The sequence below is a fragment of the Panulirus ornatus genome, chromosome 20 (genome assembly GCF_036320965.1).
Source record: "Panulirus ornatus isolate Po-2019 chromosome 20, ASM3632096v1, whole genome shotgun sequence".
In the NCBI taxonomy this organism is placed as follows: Eukaryota; Metazoa; Arthropoda; class Malacostraca; order Decapoda; family Palinuridae; genus Panulirus; species Panulirus ornatus.
Window position 1 is genome coordinate 14,987,971 of NC_092243.1, and position 23,991 is coordinate 15,011,961.

A 23,991-nucleotide genomic window follows, 5' to 3' on the forward strand; every position below is an offset into this window, starting at 1 on the left:
CTGAGGACTAATTTTGCTGAGGTTCCACGTAAGACAGTGCCCTCTGGGGATCTTCGTGAGACTTTGTCCTTTCCATAGTTTCCTGGCGACGGATTGCTCTAGCCCGCCAACACTTCCGCAGAAAGGTGAGGCAGAGCCTCATTATTATTGCTTGTGTTACACCCACAAACATTTCCAATACTATGATACTGATGTATGATGAGCCTTGAATGATTCTTCTCAGGCGAGTGACGTAACATGCTGGTTGTCGAGGCTTTTGTGCCAGCTTACGTAGGGTCAGAACATTCCGGATAAGGTATGGGAAAGTAAGCACGACGTCCACTAGAGGGTTCTCCACGTGTGGAATTTCCGTGTGAAGCTCCAAAGGCTTTGGCTTCAATATCCCGATGAAAGGAATATAGACGGACTGGGTTCGATCATTTTCTTCTTGCAGGAAAGTGGCCAGTGTCCTCTGGTGTTCCAAGAGAAGCCTGTTGATTACAGATAGTATCACCAACGAAACCGAGACGGAGAGGAAGAGCCAAATGATTTTCTTTCCCATTGTTTTCATTTTCTAATCCTATCAAAGTGTGTAAATGCCGTATAGATTTTATATCTTAGTTGGTTAAAAGAGTAAAGTCAGATCTCTTGGTGATAATGTTTGTTTATTTTACGAAAACTTATATTTCTAGGGACAAGTAAAGGAGCTGGTGATGATTAAGAGGGCGTAGTGATGATAATGAAATGTAACACGGTATTTCATTCGTTGTCATGAGATTATAAAACTACTAGTTCTCTTTTACTGATGATATGTTTTCCCGTTTCCGTTCAGTGAAGATGCGCTCACTAGTTGGAGGAGGTTTACAAAATGAGAAAAACAAGAAACAAATGTTTTTATGACAGTAGAGACGATTCATGAGATGGAACCCCACGGTTGTAAACCCGCCTCCCTGTACAGTCAAGTAGGTAATGGGTGATTACACACAAAACGCGTTGTTAGCAGATTGCAACAGTCGGCGAGATTAGATGCTTTGTCTGAAGAATGTTAATCTTTTACGCAGATGATTTTTTTCTCGGAGCGGAGGGTGAAATATTTCTCCATAAATGATCGTCTTTAAATGCACTAGAAGAAAGTGATCGGATTTTGATGCCATTTCAGCCTTTAATCAGCAACACATTGTAAAAGAGCTCATTCTCGTTTCGGAGAGTCATTGATTTTGAAGCCTAGTTGTGTGCGATGTAGATTTCTCGTATTAGTGAGAGTAGTCAGTACTGTTTTAGATCAGGTTTCCTTTCATATTCCTAACTTTTTATCAATTTCTGTTTTCATGTTCTTATATTTCTTCCGGGAATTAGAACAAAAAACCTATACTTTGAACCCAGTTTTACCGGTCACACGAAAGGTTATGCTGTAGTGAAGATGAATTTGACCTGATTCCTTAGTCTTTTGGAAGGCGAGGTTCATTTGAAAACGTTCTATTTGACCCAAGAGGATGAAGCTAACGTTCAGTTCAGTAGTATCAGGGGTGTAGTGAAGATGAGGGTGGAGAGATTATGCGTTTCTCGAGAATGAAGTGAAGGAGTTGGCTGAGAGACAGCAAGTTGTGTGCAATGTAGACTTCTCGTATCAGTAAGAATAGTCAGTACTGTTTTAGATCGGGTTTTCTTTCATATTCACAACTTTTTATCAATATCTGTTTTCATGTTCTTATACTTTTTCCGAGAATTAGGACAAAAAACCTATACTTTGAACCCAGTTTTACCGGTCACACGAAAGGTTATGCTGTAGTGAAGATGAATTTGACCTGATTCATTAGTCTTTTGGAAGGCGAGGTTCATTTGAAAACGTTTTATTTGACCCATGAGGCTCAAGCTAACGTTCACTTCAGTATATCAGGGGTGTAGTGAAGATGAGGGTGTAGAGATGATGCGTTTCTCGAGAATGAAGTAAAGGAGGTGTCTGAGAGACAACTAGTTGTGTGCGATGTAGATTTCTCGTATCAGTGAGAGTAGTCAGTACTGTTATAGATCAGGTTTTCTTTCATATTCCCAACTTTTTAGCAATATCTGTTTTCATGTCCTTATACTTTTTCCGGGAATTAGAACAAAAAACCCTATACTTTGAACCAGTTTTACCGGTCACACGAAAGATTATGATGTAGTGAAGATGAATTTGACCTAATTCATTAGTCTTTTCTAAGGCGAGGTTCACTTGAAAACGTTTTATTTGACCCATGAGGCTCAAGCTAACGTTCACTTCAGTAGTATCAGGGGTGTAGTGAAAATGAGGGTGTAGAGATGATGCGTTTCTCGAGAATGAAGTGAAGGAGTTGGCTGAGAGACAACTAGTTGTGTGCGATGTAGATTTCTCGTATCAGTGAGAGTAGTCAGTACTGTTTTAGATCAGGTCTTCTTTCATATTCACAAATTTTTATCAATTTCTCTTTTCATGGTCTCATACTTTTCCGGGAATTAGAGCAAAAATCCTATACTCTGAACCCAGTTTTACCGGTCGCACGAAAGGTTATGCTATAGTGAAGATGAATTTGACCTGATTCATTAGTCTTTTGGAAGGCGAGGTTCATTTGAAATCATGTTTTATTTGACCCATGAGGCTCAAGCTAACGTTCAGTTCAGTAGTATCAGGGGTGTAGTGAAGATGAGGGTGTAGAGATGATGCGTTTCACGAGAATGAAGTGAAGGAGTTGGGGCCGAGAGACAACTGTAGCACTAGCATATCTTGTGTACCTCTTGGTCTCTTGGATGACATCTTGAAGAGCTAAGATACAGCCAAATATAAGAAACTGACACGCCTGTTACTTAGTTTGCCTGCGGTGTAAACAGATTTTGGTGATTTATGACAGGGATATTCAATTGCTTTAGGAGTAAAGCCGGAATATGAAACTCAGATTGATGACCATGCATTTATCCTACCTCCGTTTTTTTCTCTAATCATTTTACTGAAATGGTTATTACAATTGATCACGTTACGATCAGGTAATTAATACATCTCCTTCCGATAACAATCTTTTTTTGTAAACTTTCGTAAGTACTTAATCAAATCAATAAATTTCATTAATTCACTCCATTTTTGTCAGTCGTCAAATAGCTAATGAAAGACCACTCAATAGCCGGCTTTGGGCCTTTCTTCGCCAATTGAATAGCCGTGCCTTATTATGTGGTAAGAAGTTCTTCAATAGTGAGGATGGCTGTGAAAAGATAGGGCGATGTGTCCTAGGTAGTAAGTTTTGCTAAGTATAGCGAGTTAGGTTTGGATTATGAGAGAGGACAAGAATCGTAGGTGGTAGGATTGGGAAATTGATATAAGCCCATAATAGAGAGGTCAGCTCAGGATGGTTCTTGGGTAGCCCCTTTCCTATAATGTTTTCTGTGCCTGCAACAATAGTCCCAAACGGAAATTTCTTCAAACAGGCAAAGCTGGAAAATAAGGTTTATATAAGAATCAGTTTTCAAAAGGAGATAAAAAGTTATTTGGCATAGAACATTATTTCTGTCAGGTTTACATTTCAGTATGCTTTGTCGTTGTTGATTATGTGAATGATTAATAGAGAAATATTCATATAAAAGGCGACGTGCTTAGTATGTACGATTAACCTCAAACAGCACCAAAGGCAAGTGAACCGTTCATTTGTTTTCACTCACTGGTGACGGAGAATTTTCGCACTACATATCACTACTTTCCACGTCCCCGTTATCTGCGTAATTTTGGCTCCTTCGTTTGTGAAGGATAGTTTTGGCTGGGATCATCTAGTGTTCTGGTCCTGTTCTGCTGATTGTCCCTTTGATAACCTTGAGTTTAAACCTTAACATTACTGTATGCACGGGTAGATGTATATCTTGGATTTATCATCTGTGCAATCCTTGCTTTAGCGTTTTACACGTCTGTTTTTCTACCAATTATATCAATTCCCTTATACTGTTCATGTTGATGAGGAATATGGATGTGAACGTGGTATTCTGTCCTTAAATTGGCCAGGGTAGTACCTTTCCGTCCGATGAGACGTCCGAAGAAAGCTGGATCAATATCAATTGTTTCTTGTACGTGACCGAGCGGCCATATTCTGTTGGGACGGTCTTTGCGGTGATCCATGCTCTTCATTACTGATGCGAGTTCCGCTCCGTCGTGAGTGACCTCTTGTTTATCGACGAGACCTATAATGTGCTGGCAAGCTTTACCTACATTCTGCCGTTTTCCCTGAAGGATAACGTAATTTTGGGGGTTAACGGTAGTTGCAAATGTTATCTTTACGTTGTATTTCTGCTCTAATTCTCGCCACACTTTGAGTTGGGGTCCAATTATTTCCATTTGTTGCGCGAAAGGTACTTCCAGCCACTCCAACCAACCCCCTTTTTTATGAACGGGCTGGGTTTGGTTGATTGTGGTGGCTTTCATGTCCCTGTTATCGCGGCGACTTTTTTGGTTGTCGTCAGAAAAACCCTAATGTACCTTGTGACCATCATGATTTCTCTCGATTTTGGTGGTATTCACATTCGTGGAACGCTTCTTTTTCTTCTGAACCACCTGCCAGGGCTCCTCGTTTTCATCTTGAGGTGTTACAGGCATATGAGCCACTATATTGTTGGTGGTGTGTGAATTCTGTACAAAACCTTTTTCTCCTGTAGATTTCCCTGCCTTTGATTCATTCCGTCGAGATACATTTGGTGTTTTTTCAGTGGGTTTTGCGACATGGTGTGAATGCTTAGATATGTTGACTATGTCTGAGGACTAGTTTTGCTAGTCAGAAAAACCCTAATGTACCTTGTGACCATCATGATTTCTTTCGATATTGATGGTAATCACATTCGTGGAACGCTTCTTTTTCTTCCGAACCACCTACTAGGGCTCCTCGTTTTCATCTTGAGGTGTTACAGGCATATGGCGTACTTTATTGATGGTGTGTGAATTCTGTACAAAGCCTTTTTCTCCTGCAGAGTCCGCTACCTTTGATTTATTCCGTCGAGATACATTTGGTGTTTTTTCAGTGGGTTTTGCGACATGGTGTGAATCCTTAGATTTGTTGACTATGTCTGAGGACTAGTTTTGCTAGTCAGAAAAACCCTAATGTACCTTGTGACCATCATGATTTCCTTCGATATTGGTGGTATTCACATTCGTGGAACGCTTCTTTTTCTTCCGAACTACCTACTAGGGCTCCTCGTTTTCATCTTGAGGTGTTACAGGCATATCGCGTACTTTCTTGGTGGTGTGTGAATTCTGTACAAAGCCTTTTTCTCCTGCAGAGTCCGCTACCTTTGATTCATTCAGTCGAGATACATTTGGTGTTTTTTCAGTGGGTTTTGCGACATGGTGTGAATGCTTAGATTTGTTGACTATGTCTGAGGACTAATTTTGCTGAGGTTCCACGTAAGACAGTGCCCTCTGGGGATCTTCGTGAGACTTTGTCCTTTCCATAGTTTCCTGGCGACGGATTGCTCTAGCCCGCCAACACTTCCGCAGAAAGGTGAGGCAGAGCCTCATTATTATTGCTTGTGTTACACCCACAAACATTTCCAATACTATAATACTGATGTATGATGAGCCTTGAATGATTCTTCTCAGGCGAGTGACGTAACATGCTGGTTGTCGAGGCTTTTGTGCCAGCTTACGTAGGGTCAGAACATTCCGGATAAGGTATGGAAAGTAAGCACGACGTCCACTAGAGGATTCTCCACGTGTGGAATGTCCGTGTGAAGCTCCAAAGGCTTTGGCTTCAATGTCCCGATGAAAGGAATATAGACGGACTGTGTTCGATCATTTTCTTCTTGCAGGAAAGTGGCCAGTGTCCTCTGGTGTTCCAAGAGAAGCCTGTTGATTACAGATAGTATCACCAACGAAACCGAGACGGAGAGGAAGAGCCAAATGATTTTCTTTCCCATTGTTTTCATTTTCTAATCCTATCAAAGTGTGTAAATGCCGTATAGATTTTATATCTTAGTTGGTTAAAAGAGTAAAGTCAGATCTCTTGGTGATAATGTTTGTTTATTTTACGAAAACTTATATTTCTAGGGACAAGTAAAGGAGCTGGTGATGATTAAGAGGGCGTAGTGATGATAATGAAATGTAACACGGTATTTCATTCGTTGTCATGAGATTATAAAACTACTAGTTCTCTTTTACTGATGATATGTTTTCCCGTTTCCGTTCAGTGAAGTTGCGTTCACTACTTGGAGGAGGTTTACAAAATGAGAAAAACAAGAAACAAATGTTTTTATGACAGTAGAGACGATTCATGAGATGGAACCCCACGGTTGTAAACCCGCCTCCCTGTACAGTCAAGTAGGTAATGGGTGATTACACACAAAACGCGTTGTTAGCAGATTGCAACAGTCGGCGAGATTAGATGCTTTGTCTGAAGAATGCTAATCTTTTACGCAGATGATTTTCTTCTCGGAGCGGAGGGTGAAATATTTCTCCATAAATGATCGTCTTTAAATGCACTAGAAGAAAGTGATCGGATTTTGATGCCATTTCAGCCTTTAATCAGCAACACATTGTAAAAGAGCTCATTCTCGTTTCGGAGAGTCATTGATTTTGAAGCCTAGTTCTGTGCGATGTAGATTTCTCGTATTAGTGAGAGTAGTCAGTACTGTTTTAGATCAGGTTTCCTTTCATAATCCTAACTTTTTATCAATTTCTGTTTTCATGTTCTTATATTTCTTCCGGGAATTAGAACAAAAAACCTATACTTTGAACCGAGTTTTACCGGTCACACGAAAGGTTATGCTGTAGTGAAGATGAATTTGACCTGATTCCTTAGTCTTTTGGAAGGCGAGGTTCATTTGAAAACGTTCTATTTGACCCAAGAGGATGAAGCTAACGTTCAGTTCAGTAGTATCAGGGGTGTAGTGAAGATGAGGGTGGAGAGATTATGCGTTTCTCGAGAATGAAGTGAAGGAGTTGGCTGAGAGACAACAAGTTGTGTGCAATGTAGACTTCTCGTATCAGTAAGAATAGTCAGTACTGTTTTAGATCGGGTTTTCTTTCATATTCACAACTTTTTATCAATATCTGTTTTCATGTTCTTATACTTTTTCCGAGAATTAGGACAAAAAACCTATACTTTGAACCCAGTTTTACCGGTCACACGAAAGGTTATGCTGTAGTGAAGATGAATTTGACCTGATTCATTAGTCTTTTGGAAGGCGAGGTTCATTTGAAAACGTTTTATTTGACCCATGAGGCTCAAGCTAACGTTCACTTCAGTATATCAGGGGTGTAGTGAAGATGAGGGTGTAGAGATGATGCGTTTCTCGAGAATGAAGTAAAGGAGGTGTCTGAGAGACAACTAGTTGTGTGCGATGTAGATTTCTCGTATCAGTGAGAGTAGTCAGTACTGTTTTAGATCAGGTTTTCTTTCATATTCCCAACTTTTTAGCAATATCTGTTTTCATGTCCTTATACTTTTTCCGGGAATTAGAACAAAAAAACCTATACTTTGAACCAGTTTTACCGGTCACACGAAAGATTATGATGTAGTGAAGATGAATTTGACCTAATTCATTAGTCTTTTCTAAGGCGAGGTTCACTTGAAAACGTTTTATTTGACCCATGAGGCTCAAGCTAACGTTCACTTCAGTAGTATCAGGGGTGTAGTGAAAATGAGGGTGTAGAGATGATGCGTTTCTCGAGAATGAAGTGAAGGAGTTGGCTGAGAGACAACTAGTTGTGTGCGATGTAGATTTCTCGTATCAGTGAGAGTAGTCAGTACTGTTTTAGATCAGGTCTTCTTTCATATTCACAAATTTTTATCAATTTCTCTTTTCATGGTCTCATACTTTTTCCGGGAATTAGAGCAAAAAACCTATACTCTGAACCCAGTTTTACCGGTCGCACGAAAGGTTATGCTATAGTGAAGATGAATTTGACCTGATTCATTAGTCTTTTGGAAGGCGAGGTTCATTTGAAATCATGTTTTATTTGACCCATGAGGCTCAAGCTAACGTTCAGTTCAGTAGTATCAGGGGTGTAGTGAAGATGAGGGTGTAGAGATGATGCGTTTCACGAGAATGAAGTGAAGGAGTTGGGGCCGAGAGACAACTGTAGCACTAGCATATCTTGTGTACCTCTTGGTCTCTTGGATGACATCTTGAAGAGCTAAGATACAGCCAAATATAAGAAACTGACACGCCTGTTACTTAGTTTGCCTGCGGTGTAAACAGATTTTGGTGATTTATGACAGGGATATTCAATTGCTTTAGGAGTAAAGCCGGAATATGAAACTCAGATTGATGACCATGCATTTATCCTACCTCCGTTTTTTTCTCTAATCATTTTACTGAAATGGTTATTACAATTGATCACGTTACGATCAGGTAATTAATACATCTCCTTCCGATAACAATCTTTTTTTGTAAACTTTCGTAAGTACTTAATCAAATCATTAAATTTCATTAATTCACTCCATTTTTGTCAGTCGTCAAATAGCTAATGAAAGACCACTCAATAGCCGGCTTTGGGCCTTTCTTCGCCAATTGAATAGCCGTGCCTTATTATGTGGTAAGAAGTTCTTCAATAGTGAGGATGGCTGTGAAAAGATAGGGCGATGTGTCCTAGGTAGTAAGTTTTGCTAAGTATAGCGAGTTAGGTTTGGATTATGAGAGAGGACAAGAATCGTAGGTGGTAGGATTGGGAAATTGATATAAGCCCATAATAGAGAGGTCAGCTCAGGATGGTTCTTGGGTAGCCCCTTTCCTATAATGTTTTCTGTGCCTGCAACAATAGTCCCAAACGGAAATTTCTTCAAACAGGCAAAGCTGGAAAATAAGGTTTATATAAGAATCAGTTTTCAAAAGGAGATAAAAAGTTATTTGGCATAGAACATTATTTCTGTCAGGTTTACATTTCAGTATGCTTTGTCGTTGTTGATTATGTGAATGATTAATAGAGAAATATTCATATAAAAGGCGACGTGCTTAGTATGTACGATTAACCTCAAACAGCACCAAAGGCAAGTGAACCGTTCATTTGTTTTCACTCACTGGTGACGGAGAATTTTCGCACTACATATCACTACTTTCCACGTCCCCGTTATCTGCGTAATTTTGGCTCCTTCGTTTGTGAAGGATAGTTTTGGATGGGATCATCTAGTGTTCTGGTCCTGTTCTGCTGATTGTCCCTTTGATAACCTTGAGTTTAAACCTTAACATTACTGTATGCACGGGTAGATGTATATCTTGGATTTATCATCTGTGCAATCCTTGCTTTAGCGTTTTACACGTCTGTTTTTCTACCAATTATATCAATTCCCTTATACTGTTCATGTTGATGAGGAATATGGATGTGAACGTGGTATTCTGTCCTTAAATTGGCCAGGGTAGTACCTTTCCGTCCGATGAGACGTCCGAAGAAAGCTGGATCAATATCAATTGTTTCTTGTACGTGACCGAGCGGCCATATTCTGTTGGGACGGTCTTTGCGGTGATCCATGCTCTTCATTACTGATGCGAGTTCCGCTCCGTCGTGAGTGACCTCTTGTTTATCGACGAGACCTATAATGTGCTGGCAAGCTTTACCTACATTTTGCCGTTTTCCCTGAAGGATAACGTAATTTTGGGGGTTAACGGTAGTTGCAAATGTTATCTTTACGTTGTATTTCTGCTCTAATTCTCGCCACACTTTGAGTTGGGGTCCAATTATTTCCATTTGTTGCGCGAAAGGTACTTCCAGCCACTCCAACCAACCCCCTTTTTTATGAACGGGCTGGGTTTGGTTGATTGTGGTGGCTTTCATGTCCCTGTTATCGCGGCGACTTTTTTGGTTGTCGTCAGAAAAACCCTAATGTACCTTGTGACCATCATGATTTCTCTCGATTTTGGTGGTATTCACATTCGTGGAACGCTTCTTTTTCTTCTGAACCACCTGCCAGGGCTCCTCGTTTTCATCTTGAGGTGTTACAGGCATATGAGCCACTATATTGTTGGTGGTGTGTGAATTCTGTACAAAACCTTTTTCTCCTGTAGATTTCCCTGCCTTTGATTCATTCCGTCGAGATACATTTGGTGTTTTTTCAGTGGGTTTTGCGACATGGTGTGAATGCTTAGATATGTTGACTATGTCTGAGGACTAGTTTTGCTAGTCAGAAAAACCCTAATGTACCTTGTGACCATCATGATTTCTTTCGATATTGATGGTATTCACATTCGTGGAACGCTTCTTTTTCTTCCGAACCACCTACTAGGGCTCCTCGTTTTCATCTTGAGGTGTTACAGGCATATGGCGTACTTTATTGATGGTGTGTGAATTCTGTACAAAGCCTTTTTCTCCTGCAGAGTCCGCTACCTTTGATTTATTCCGTCGAGATACATTTGGTGTTTTTTCAGTGGGTTTTGCGACATGGTGTGAATGCTTAGATTTGTTGACTATGTCTGAGGACTAGTTTTGCTAGTCAGAAAAACCCTAATGTACCTTGTGACCATCATGATTTCCTTCGATATTGGTGGTATTCACATTCGTGGAACGCTTCTTTTTCTTCCGAACTACCTACTAGGGCTCCTCGTTTTCATCTTGAGGTGTTACAGGCATATCGCGTACTTTCTTGGTGGTGTGTGAATTCTGTACAAAGCCTTTTTCTCCTGCAGAGTCCGCTACCTTTGATTCATTCAGTCGAGATACATTTGGTGTTTTTTCAGTGGGTTTTGCGACATGGTGTGAATGCTTAGATTTGTTGACTATGTCTGAGGACTAATTTTGCTGAGGTTCCACGTAAGACAGTGCCCTCTGGGGATCTTCGTGAGACTTTGTCCTTTCCATAGTTTCCTGGCGACGGATTGCTCTAGCCCGCCAACACTTCCGCAGAAAGGTGAGGCAGAGCCTCATTATTATTGCTTGTGTTACACCCACAAACATTTCCAATACTATAATACTGATGTATGATGAGCCTTGAATGATTCTTCTCAGGCGAGTGACGTAACATGCTGGTTGTCGAGGCTTTTGTGCCAGCTTACGTAGGGTCAGAACATTCCGGATAAGGTATGGGAAAGTAAGCACGACGTCCACTAGAGGATTCTCCACGTGTGGAATGTCCGTGTGAAGCTCCAAAGGCTTTGGCTTCAATGTCCCGATGAAAGGAATATAGACGGACTGTGTTCGATCATTTTCTTCTTGCAGGAAAGTGGCCAGTGTCCTCTGGTGTTCCAAGAGAAGCCTGTTGATTACAGATAGTATCACCAACGAAACCGAGACGGAGAGGAAGAGCCAAATGATTTTCTTTCCCATTGTTTTCATTTTCTAATCCTATCAAAGTGTGTAAATGCCGTATAGATTTTATATCTTAGTTGGTTAAAAGAGTAAAGTCAGATCTCTTGGTGATAATGTTTGTTTATTTTACGAAAACTTATATTTCTAGGGACAAGTAAAGGAGCTGGTGATGATTAAGAGGGCGTAGTGATGATAATGAAATGTAACACGGTATTTCATTCGTTGTCATGAGATTATAAAACTACTAGTTCTCTTTTACTGATGATATGTTTTCCCGTTTCCGTTCAGTGAAGATGCGTTCACTAGTTGGAGGAGGTTTACAAAATGAGAAAAACAAGAAACAAATGTTTTTATGACAGTAGAGACGATTCATGAGATGGAACCCCACGGTTGTAAACCCGCCTCCCTGTACAGTCAAGTAGGTAATGGGTGATTACACACAAAACGCGTTGTTAGCAGATTGCAACAGTCGGCGAGATTAGATGCTTTGTCTGAAGAATGTTAATCTTTTACGCAGATGATTTTTTTCTCGGAGCGGAGGGTGAAATATTTCTCCATAAATGATCGTCTTTAAATGCACTAGAAGAAAGTGATCGGATTTTGATGCCATTTCAGCCTTTAATCAGCAACACATTGTAAAAGAGCTCATTCTCGTTTCGGAGAGTCATTGATTTTGAAGCCTAGTTGTGTGCGATGTAGATTTCTCGTATTAGTGAGAGTAGTCAGTACTGTTTTAGATCAGGTTTCCTTTCATATTCCTAACTTTTTATCAATTTCTGTTTTCATGTTCTTATATTTCTTCCGGGAATTAGAACAAAAAACCTATACTTTGAACCCAGTTTTACCGGTCACACGAAAGGTTATGCTGTAGTGAAGATGAATTTGACCTGATTCCTTAGTCTTTTGGAAGGCGAGGTTCATTTGAAAACGTTCTATTTGACCCAAGAGGATGAAGCTAACGTTCAGTTCAGTAGTATCAGGGGTGTAGTGAAGATGAGGGTGGAGAGATTATGCGTTTCTCGAGAATGAAGTGAAGGAGTTGGCTGAGAGACAACAAGTTGTGTGCAATGTAGACTTCTCGTATCAGTAAGAATAGTCAGTACTGTTTTAGATCGGGTTTTCTTTCATATTCACAACTTTTTATCAATATCTGTTTTCATGTTCTTATACTTTTTCCGAGAATTAGGACAAAAAACCTATACTTTGAACCCAGTTTTACCGGTCACACGAAAGGTTATGCTGTAGTGAAGATGAATTTGACCTGATTCATTAGTCTTTTGGAAGGCGAGGTTCATTTGAAAACGTTTTATTTGACCCATGAGGCTCAAGCTAACGTTCACTTCAGTATATCAGGGGTGTAGTGAAGATGAGGGTGTAGAGATGATGCGTTTCTCGAGAATGAAGTAAAGGAGGTGTCTGAGAGACAACTAGTTGTGTGCGATGTAGATTTCTCGTATCAGTGAGAGTAGTCAGTACTGTTTTAGATCAGGTTTTCTTTCATATTCCCAACTTCTTTAGCAATATCTGTTTTCATGTCCTTATACTTTTTCCGGGAATTAGAACAAAAAAACCTATACTTTGAACCAGTTTTACCGGTCACACGAAAGATTATGATGTAGTGAAGATGAATTTGACCTAATTCGTTAGTCTTTTCTAAGGCGAGGTTCACTTGAAAACGTTTTATTTGACCCATGAGGCTCAAGCTAACGTTCACTTCAGTAGTATCAGGGGTGTAGTGAAAATGAGGGTGTAGAGATGATGCGTTTCTCGAGAATGAAGTGAAGGAGTTGGCTGAGAGACAACTAGTTGTGTGCGATGTAGATTTCTCGTATCAGTGAGAGTAGTCAGTACTGTTTTAGATCAGGTCTTCTTTCATATTCACAAATTTTTATCAATTTCTCTTTTCATGGTCTCATACTTTTTCCGGGAATTAGAGCAAAAAACCTATACTCTGAACCCAGTTTTACCGGTCGCACGAAAGGTTATGCTATAGTGAAGATGAATTTGACCTGATTCATTAGTCTTTTGGAAGGCGAGGTTCATTTGAAATCATGTTTTATTTGACCCATGAGGCTCAAGCTAACGTTCAGTTCAGTAGTATCAGGGGTGTAGTGAAGATGAGGGTGTAGAGATGATGCGTTTCACGAGAATGAAGTGAAGGAGTTGGGGCCGAGAGACAACTGTAGCACTAGCATATCTTGTGTACCTCTTGGTCTCTTGGATGACATCTTGAAGAGCTAAGATACAGCCAAATATAAGAAACTGACACGCCTGTTACTTAGTTTGCCTGCGGTGTAAACAGATTTTGGTGATTTATGACAGGGATATTCAATTGCTTTAGGAGTAAAGCCGGAATATGAAACTCAGATTGATGACCATGCATTTATCCTACCTCCGTTTTTTTCTCTAATCATTTTACTGAAATGGTTATTACAATTGATCACGTTACGATCAGGTAATTAATACATCTCCTTCCGATAACAATCTTTTTTTGTAAACTTTCGTAAGTACTTAATCAAATCATTAAATTTCATTAATTCACTCCATTTTTGTCAGTCGTCAAATAGCTAATGAAAGACCACTCAATAGCCGGCTTTGGGCCTTTCTTCGCCAATTGAATAGCCGTGCCTTATTATGTGGTAAGAAGTTCTTCAATAGTGAGGATGGCTGTGAAAAGATAGGGCGATGTGTCCTAGGTAGTAAGTTTTGCTAAGTATAGCGAGTTAGGTTTGGATTATGAGAGAGGACAAGAATCGTAGGTGGTAGGATTGGGAAATTGATATAAGCCCATAATAGAGAGGTCAGCTCAGGATGGTTCTTGGGTAGCCCCTTTCCTATAATGTTTTCTGTGCCTGCAACAATAGTCCCAAACGGAAATTTCTTCAAACAGGCAAAGCTGGAAAATAAGGTTTATATAAGAATCAGTTTTCAAAAGGAGATAAAAAGTTATTTGGCATAGAACATTATTTCTGTCAGGTTTACATTTCAGTATGCTTTGTCGTTGTTGATTATGTGAATGATTAATAGAGAAATATTCATATAAAAGGCGACGTGCTTAGTATGTACGATTAACCTCAAACAGCACCAAAGGCAAGTGAACCGTTCATTTGTTTTCACTCACTGGTGACGGAGAATTTTCGCACTACATATCACTACTTTCCACGTCCCCGTTATCTGCGTAATTTTGGCTCCTTCGTTTGTGAAGGATAGTTTTGGATGGGATCATCTAGTGTTCTGGTCCTGTTCTGCTGATTGTCCCTTTGATAACCTTGAGTTTAAACCTTAACATTACTGTATGCACGGGTAGATGTATATCTTGGATTTATCATCTGTGCAATCCTTGCTTTAGCGTTTTACACGTCTGTTTTTCTACCAATTATATCAATTCCCTTATACTGTTCATGTTGATGAGGAATATGGATGTGAACGTGGTATTCTGTCCTTAAATTGGCCAGGGTAGTACCTTTCCGTCCGATGAGACGTCCGAAGAAAGCTGGATCAATATCAATTGTTTCTTGTACGTGACCGAGCGGCCATATTCTGTTGGGACGGTCTTTGCGGTGATCCATGCTCTTCATTACTGATGCGAGTTCCGCTCCGTCGTGAGTGACCTCTTGTTTATCGACGAGACCTATAATGTGCTGGCAAGCTTTACCTACATTTTGCCGTTTTCCCTGAAGGATAACGTAATTTTGGGGGTTAACGGTAGTTGCAAATGTTATCTTTACGTTGTATTTCTGCTCTAATTCTCGCCACACTTTGAGTTGGGGTCCAATTATTTCCATTTGTTGCGCGAAAGGTACTTCCAGCCACTCCAACCAACCCCCTTTTTTATGAACGGGCTGGGTTTGGTTGATTGTGGTGGCTTTCATGTCCCTGTTATCGCGGCGACTTTTTTGGTTGTCGTCAGAAAAACCCTAATGTACCTTGTGACCATCATGATTTCTCTCGATTTTGGTGGTATTCACATTCGTGGAACGCTTCTTTTTCTTCTGAACCACCTGCCAGGGCTCCTCGTTTTCATCTTGAGGTGTTACAGGCATATGAGCCACTATATTGTTGGTGGTGTGTGAATTCTGTACAAAACCTTTTTCTCCTGTAGATTTCCCTGCCTTTGATTCATTCCGTCGAGATACATTTGGTGTTTTTTCAGTGGGTTTTGCGACATGGTGTGAATGCTTAGATATGTTGACTATGTCTGAGGACTAGTTTTGCTAGTCAGAAAAACCCTAATGTACCTTGTGACCATCATGATTTCTTTCGATATTGATGGTATTCACATTCGTGGAACGCTTCTTTTTCTTCCGAACCACCTACTAGGGCTCCTCGTTTTCATCTTGAGGTGTTACAGGCATATGGCGTACTTTATTGATGGTGTGTGAATTCTGTACAAAGCCTTTTTCTCCTGCAGAGTCCGCTACCTTTGATTTATTCCGTCGAGATACATTTGGTGTTTTTTCAGTGGGTTTTGCGACATGGTGTGAATGCTTAGATTTGTTGACTATGTCTGAGGACTAGTTTTGCTAGTCAGAAAAACCCTAATGTACCTTGTGACCATCATGATTTCCTTCGATATTGGTGGTATTCACATTCGTGGAACGCTTCTTTTTCTTCCGAACTACCTACTAGGGCTCCTCGTTTTCATCTTGAGGTGTTACAGGCATATCGCGTACTTTCTTGGTGGTGTGTGAATTCTGTACAAAGCCTTTTTCTCCTGCAGAGTCCGCTACCTTTGATTCATTCAGTCGAGATACATTTGGTGTTTTTTCAGTGGGTTTTGCGACATGGTGTGAATGCTTAGATTTGTTGACTATGTCTGAGGACTAATTTTGCTGAGGTTCCACGTAAGACAGTGCCCTCTGGGGATCTTCGTGAGACTTTGTCCTTTCCATAGTTTCCTGGCGACGGATTGCTCTAGCCCGCCAACACTTCCGCAGAAAGGTGAGGCAGAGCCTCATTATTATTGCTTGTGTTACACCCACAAACATTTCCAATACTATAATACTGATGTATGATGAGCCTTGAATGATTCTTCTCAGGCGAGTGACGTAACATGCTGGTTGTCGAGGCTTTTGTGCCAGCTTACGTAGGGTCAGAACATTCCGGATAAGGTATGGGAAAGTAAGCACGACGTCCACTAGAGGATTCTCCACGTGTGGAATGTCCGTGTGAAGCTCCAAAGGCTTTGGCTTCAATGTCCCGATGAAAGGAATATAGACGGACTGTGTTCGATCATTTTCTTCTTGCAGGAAAGTGGCCAGTGTCCTCTGGTGTTCCAAGAGAAGCCTGTTGATTACAGATAGTATCACCAACGAAACCGAGACGGAGAGGAAGAGCCAAATGATTTTCTTTCCCATTGTTTTCATTTTCTAATCCTATCAAAGTGTGTAAATGCCGTATAGATTTTATATCTTAGTTGGTTAAAAGAGTAAAGTCAGATCTCTTGGTGATAATGTTTGTTTATTTTACGAAAACTTATATTTCTAGGGACAAGTAAAGGGGCTGGTGATGATTAAGAGGGCGTAGTGATGATAATGAAATGTAACACGGTATTTCATTCGTTGTCATGAGATTATAAAACTACTAGTTCTCTTTTACTGATGATATGTTTTCCCGTTTCCGTTCAGTGAAGATGCGTTCACTAGTTGGAGGAGGTTTACAAAATGAGAAAAACAAGAAACAAATGTTTTTATGACAGTAGAGACGATTCATGAGATGGAACCCCACGGTTGTAAACCCGCCTCCCTGTACAGTCAAGTAGGTAATGGGTGATTACACACAAAACGCGTTGTTAGCAGATTGCAACAGTCGGCGAGATTAGATGCTTTGTCTGAAGAATGCTAATCTTTTACGCAGATGATTTTTTTCTCGGAGCGGAGGGTGAAATATTTCTCCATAAATGATCGTCTTTAAATGCACTAGAAGAAAGTGATCGGATTTTGATGCCATTTCAGCCTTTAATCAGCAACACATTGTAAAAGAGCTCATTCTCGTTTCGGAGAGTCATTGATTTTGAAGCCTAGTTGTGTGCGATGTAGATTTCTCGTATTAGTGAGAGTAGTCAGTACTGTTTTAGATCAGGTTTCCTTTCATATTCCTAACTTTTTATCAATTTCTGTTTTCATGTTCTTATATTTCTTCCGGGAATTAGAACAAAAAACCTATACTTTGAACCCAGTTTTACCGGTCACACGAAAGGTTATGCTGTAGTGAAGATGAATTTGACCTGATTCCTTAGTCTTTTGGAAGGCGAGGTTCATTTGAAAACGTTCTATTTGACCCAAGAGGATGAAGCTAACGTTCAGTTCAGTAGTATCAGGGGTGTAGTGAAGATGAGGGTGGAGAGATTATGCGTTTCTCGAGAATGAAGTGAAGGAGTTGGCTGAGAGACAACAAGTTGTGTGCAATGTAGACTTCTCGTATCAGTAAGAATAGTCAGTACTGTTTTAGATCGGGTTTTCTTTCATATTCACAACTTTTTATCAATATCTGTTTTCATGTTCTTATACTTTTTCCGAGAATTAGGACAAAAAACCTATACTTTGAACCCAGTTTTACCGGTCACACGAAAGGTTATGCTGTAGTGAAGATGAATTTGACCTGATTCATTAGTCTTTTGGAAGGCGAGGTTCATTTGAAAACGTTTTATTTGACCCATGAGGCTCAAGCTAACGTTCACTTCAGTATATCAGGGGTGTAGTGAAGATGAGGGTGTAGAGATGATGCGTTTCTCGAGAATGAAGTAAAGGAGGTGTCTGAGAGACAACTAGTTGTGTGCGATGTAGATTTCTCGTATCAGTGAGAGTAGTCAGTACTGTTTTAGATCAGGTTTTCTTTCATATTCCCAACTTTTTAGCAATATCTGTTTTCATGTCCTTATACTTTTTCCGGGAATTAGAACAAAAAAACCTATACTTTGAACCAGTTTTACCGGTCACACGAAAGATTATGATGTAGTGAAGATGAATTTGACCTAATTCATTAGTCTTTTCTAAGGCGAGGTTCACTTGAAAACGTTTTATTTGACCCATGAGGCTCAAGCTAACGTTCACTTCAGTAGTATCAGGGGTGTAGTGAAAATGAGGGTGTAGAGATGATGCGTTTCTCGAGAATGAAGTGAAGGAGTTGGCTGAGAGACAACTAGTTGTGTGCGATGTAGATTTCTCGTATCAGTGAGAGTAGTCAGTACTGTTTTAGATCAGGTCTTCTTTCATATTCACAAATTTTTATCAATTTCTCTTTTCATGGTCTTATACTTTTTCCGGGAATTAGAGCAAAAAACCTATACTCTGAACCCAGTTTTACCGGTCGCACGAAAGGTTATGCTATAGTGAAGATGAATTTGACCTGATTCATTAGTCTTTTGGAAGGCGAGGTTCATTTGAAATCATGTTTTATTTGACCCATGAGGCTCAAGCTAACGTTCAGTTCAGTAGTATCAGGGGTGTAGTGAAGATGAGGGTGTAGAGATGATGCGTTTCACGAGAATGAAGTGAAGGAGTTGGGGCCGAGAGACAACTGTAGCACTAGCATATCTTGTGTACCTCTTGGTCTCTTGGATGACATCTTGAAGAGCTAAGATACAGCCAAATATAAGAAACTGACACGCCTGTTACTTAGTTTGCCTGCGGTGTAAACAGATTTTGGTGATTTATGACAGGGATATTCAATTGCTTTAGGAGTAAAGCCGGAATATGAAACTCAGATTGATGACCATGCATTTATCCTACCTCCGTTTTTTTCTCTAATCATTTTACTGAAATGGTTATTACAATTGATCACGTTACGATCAGGTAATTAATACATCTCCTTCCGATAACAATCTTTTTTTGTAAACTTTCGTAAGTACTTAATCAAATCAATAAATTTCATTAATTCACTCCATTTTTGTCAGTCGTCAAATAGCTAATGAAAGACCACTCAATAGCCGGCTTTGGGCCTTTCTTCGCCAATTGAATAGCCGTGCCTTATTATGTGGTAAGAAGTTCTTCAATAGTGAGGATGGCTGTGAAAAGATAGGGCGATGTGTCCTAGGTAGTAAGTTTTGCTAAGTATAGCGAGTTAGGTTTGGATTATGAGAGAGGACAAGAATCGTAGGTGGTAGGATTGGGAAATTGATATAAGCCCATAATAGAGAGGTCAGCTCAGGATGGTTCTTGGGTAGCCCCTTTCCTATAATGTTTTCTGTGCCTGCAACAATAGTCCCAAACGGAAATTTCTTCAAACAGGCAAAGCTGGAAAATAAGGTTTATATAAGAATCAGTTTTCAAAAGGAGATAAAAAGTTATTTGGCATAGAACATTATTTCTGTCAGGTTTACATTTCAGTATGCTTTGTCGTTGTTGATTATGTGAATGATTAATAGAGAAATATTCATATAAAAGGCGACGTGCTTAGTATGTACGATTAACCTCAAACAGCACCAAAGGCAAGTGAACCGCTCATTTGTTTTCACTCACTGGTGACGGAGAATTTTCGCACTACATATCACTACTTTCCACGTCCCCGTTATCTGCGTAATTTTGGCTCCTTCGTTTGTGAAGGATAGTTTTGGATGGGATCATCTAGTGTTCTGGTCCTGTTCTGCTGATTGTCCCTTTGATAACCTTGAGTTTAAACCTTAACATTACTGTATGCACGGGTAGATGTATATCTTGGATTTATCATCTGTGCAATCCTTGCTTTAGCGTTTTACACGTCTGTTTTTCTACCAATTATATCAATTCCCTTATACTGTTCATGTTGATGAGGAATATGGATGTGAACGTGGTATTCTGTCCTTAAATTGGCCAGGGTAGTACCTTTCCGTCCGATGAGACGTCCGAAGAAAGCTGGATCAATATCAATTGTTTCTTGTACGTGACCGAGCGGCCATATTCTGTTGGGACGGTCTTTGCGGTGATCCATGCTCTTCATTACTGATGCGAGTTCCGCTCCGTCGTGAGTGACCTCTTGTTTATCGACGAGACCTATAATGTGCTGGCAAGCTTTACCTACATTTTGCCGTTTTCCCTGAAGGATAACGTAATTTTGGGGGTTAACGGTAGTTGCAAATGTTATCTTTACGTTGTATTTCTGCTCTAATTCTCGCCACACTTTGAGTTGGGGTCCAATTATTTCCATTTGTTGCGCGAAAGGTACTTCCAGCCACTCCAACCAACCCCCTTTTTTATGAACGGGCTGGGTTTGGTTGATTGTGGTGGCTTTCATGTCCCTGTTATCGCGGCGACTTTTTTGGTTGTCGTCAGAAAGACCCTAATGTACCTTGTGACCATCATGATTTCTCTCGATTTTGGTGGTATTCACATTCGTGGAACGCTTCTTTTTCTTCTGAACCACCTGCCAGGGCTCCTCGTTTTCATCTTGAGGTGTTACAGGCATATGAGCCACTATATTGTTGGTGGTGTGTGAATTCTGTACAAAACCTTTTTCTCCTGTAGATTTCCCTGCCTTTGATTCATTCCGTCGAGATACATTTGGTGTTTTTTCAGTGGGTTTTGCGACATGGTGTGAATGCTTAGATATGTTGACTATGTCTGAGGACTAGTTTTGCTAGTCAGAAAAACCCTAATGTACCTTGTGACCATCATGATTTCTTTCGATATTGATGGTATTCACATTCGTGGAACGCTTCTTTTTCTTCCGAACCACCTACTAGGGCTCCTCGTTTTCATCTTGAGGTGTTACAGGCATATGGCGTACTTTATTGATGGTGTGTGAATTCTGTACAAAGCCTTTTTCTCCTGCAGAGTCCGCTACCTTTGATTTATTCCGTCGAGATACATTTGGTGTTTTTTCAGTGGGTTTTGCGACATGGTGTGAATGCTTAGATTTGTTGACTATGTCTGAGGACTAGTTTTGCTAGTCAGAAAAACCCTAATGTACCTTGTGACCATCATGATTTCCTTCGATATTGGTGGTATTCACATTCGTGGAACGCTTCTTTTTCTTCCGAACTACCTACTAGGGCTCCTCGTTTTCATCTTGAGGTGTTACAGGCATATCGCGTACTTTCTTGGTGGTGTGTGAATTCTGTACAAAGCCTTTTTCTCCTGCAGAGTCCGCTACCTTTGATTCATTCAGTCGAGATACATTTGGTGTTTTTTCAGTGGGTTTTGCGACATGGTGTGAATGCTTAGATTTGTTGACTATGTCTGAGGACTAATTTTGCTGAGGTTCCACGTAAGACAGTGCCCTCTGGGGATCTTCGTGAGACTTTGTCCTTTCCATAGTTTCCTGGCGACGGATTGCTCTAGCCCGCCAACACTTCCGCAGAAAGGTGAGGCAGAGCCTCATTATTATTGCTTGTGTTACACCCACAAACATTTCCAATACTATAATACTGATGTATGATGAGCCTTGAATGATTCTTCTCAGGCGAGTGACGTAACATGCTGGTTGTCGAGGCTTTTGTGCCAGCTTACGTAGGGTCAGAACATTCCGGATAAGGTATGGGAAAGTAAGCACGACGTCCACTAGAGGATTCTCCACGTGTGGAATGTCCGTGTGAAGCTCCAAAGGCTTTGGCTTCAATGTCCCGATGAAAGGAATATAGACGGACTGTGTTCGATCATTTTCTTCTTGCAGGAAAGTGGCCAGTGTCCTCTGGTGTTCCAAGAGAAGCCTGTTGATTACAGATAGTATCACCAACGAAACCGAGACGGAGAGGAAGAGCCAAATGATTTTCTTTCCCATTGTTTTCATTTTCTAATCCTATCAAAGTGTGTAAATGCCGTATAGATTTTATATCTTAGTTGGTTAAAAGAGTAAAGTCAGATCTCTTGGTGATAATGTTTGTTTATTTTACGAAAACTTATATTTCTAGGGACAAGTAAAGGGGCTGGTGATGATTAAGAGGGCGTAGTGATGATAATGAAATGTAACACGGTATTTCATTCGTTGTCATGAGATTATAAAACTACTAGTTCTCTTTTACTGATGATATGTTTTCCCGTTTCCGTTCAGTGAAGATGCGTTCACTAGTTGGAGGAGGTTTACAAAATGAGAAAAACAAGAAACAAATGTTTTTATGACAGTAGAGACGATTCATGAGATGGAACCCCACGGTTGTAAACCCGCCTCCCTGTACAGTCAAGTAGGTAATGGGTGATTACACACAAAACGCGTTGTTAGCAGATTGCAACAGTCGGCGAGATTAGATGCTTTGTCTGAAGAATGCTAATCTTTTACGCAGATGATTTTTTTCTCGGAGCGGAGGGTGAAATATTTCTCCATAAATGATCGTCTTTAAATGCACTAGAAGAAAGTGATCGGATTTTGATGCCATTTCAGCCTTTAATCAGCAACACATTGTAAAAGAGCTCATTCTCGTTTCGGAGAGTCATTGATTTTGAAGCCTAGTTGTGTGCGATGTAGATTTCTCGTATTAGTGAGAGTAGTCAGTACTGTTTTAGATCAGGTTTCCTTTCATATTCCTAACTTTTTATCAATTTCTGTTTTCATGTTCTTATATTTCTTCCGGGAATTAGAACAAAAAACCTATACTTTGAACCCAGTTTTACCGGTCACACGAAAGGTTATGCTGTAGTGAAGATGAATTTGACCTGATTCCTTAGTCTTTTGGAAGGCGAGGTTCATTTGAAAACGTTCTATTTGACCCAAGAGGATGAAGCTAACGTTCAGTTCAGTAGTATCAGGGGTGTAGTGAAGATGAGGGTGGAGAGATTATGCGTTTCTCGAGAATGAAGTGAAGGAGTTGGCTGAGAGACAACAAGTTGTGTGCAATGTAGACTTCTCGTATCAGTAAGAATAGTCAGTACTGTTTTAGATCGGGTTTTCTTTCATATTCACAACTTTTTATCAATATCTGTTTTCATGTTCTTATACTTTTTCCGAGAATTAGGACAAAAAACCTATACTTTGAACCCAGTTTTACCGGTCACACGAAAGGTTATGCTGTAGTGAAGATGAATTTGACCTGATTCATTAGTCTTTTGGAAGGCGAGGTTCATTTGAAAACGTTTTATTTGACCCATGAGGCTCAAGCTAACGTTCACTTCAGTATATCAGGGGTGTAGTGAAGATGAGGGTGTAGAGATGATGCGTTTCTCGAGAATGAAGTAAAGGAGGTGTCTGAGAGACAACTAGTTGTGTGCGATGTAGATTTCTCGTATCAGTGAGAGTAGTCAGTACTGTTTTAGATCAGGTTTTCTTTCATATTCCCAACTTTTTAGCAATATCTGTTTTCATGTCCTTATACTTTTTCCGGGAATTAGAACAAAAAAACCTATACTTTGAACCAGTTTTACCGGTCACACGAAAGATTATGATGTAGTGAAGATGAATTTGACCTAATTCATTAGTCTTTTCTAAGGCGAGGTTCACTTGAAAACGTTTTATTTGACCCATGAGGCTCAAGCTAACGTTCACTTCAGTAGTATCAGGGGTGTAGTGAAAATGAGGGTGTAGAGATGATGCGTTTCTCGAGAATGAAGTGAAGGAGTTGGCTGAGAGACAACTAGTTGTGTGCGATGTAGATTTCTCGTATCAGTGAGAGTAGTCAGTACTGTTTTAGATCAGGTCTTCTTTCATATTCACAAATTTTTATCAATTTCTCTTTTCATGGTCTCATACTTTTTCCGGGAATTAGAGCAAAAAACCTATACTCTGAACCCAGTTTTACCGGTCGCACGAAAGGTTATGCTATAGTGAAGATGAATTTGACCTGATTCATTAGTCTTTTGGAAGGCGAGGTTCATTTGAAATCATGTTTTATTTGACCCATGAGGCTCAAGCTAACGTTCAGTTCAGTAGTATCAGGGGTGTAGTGAAGA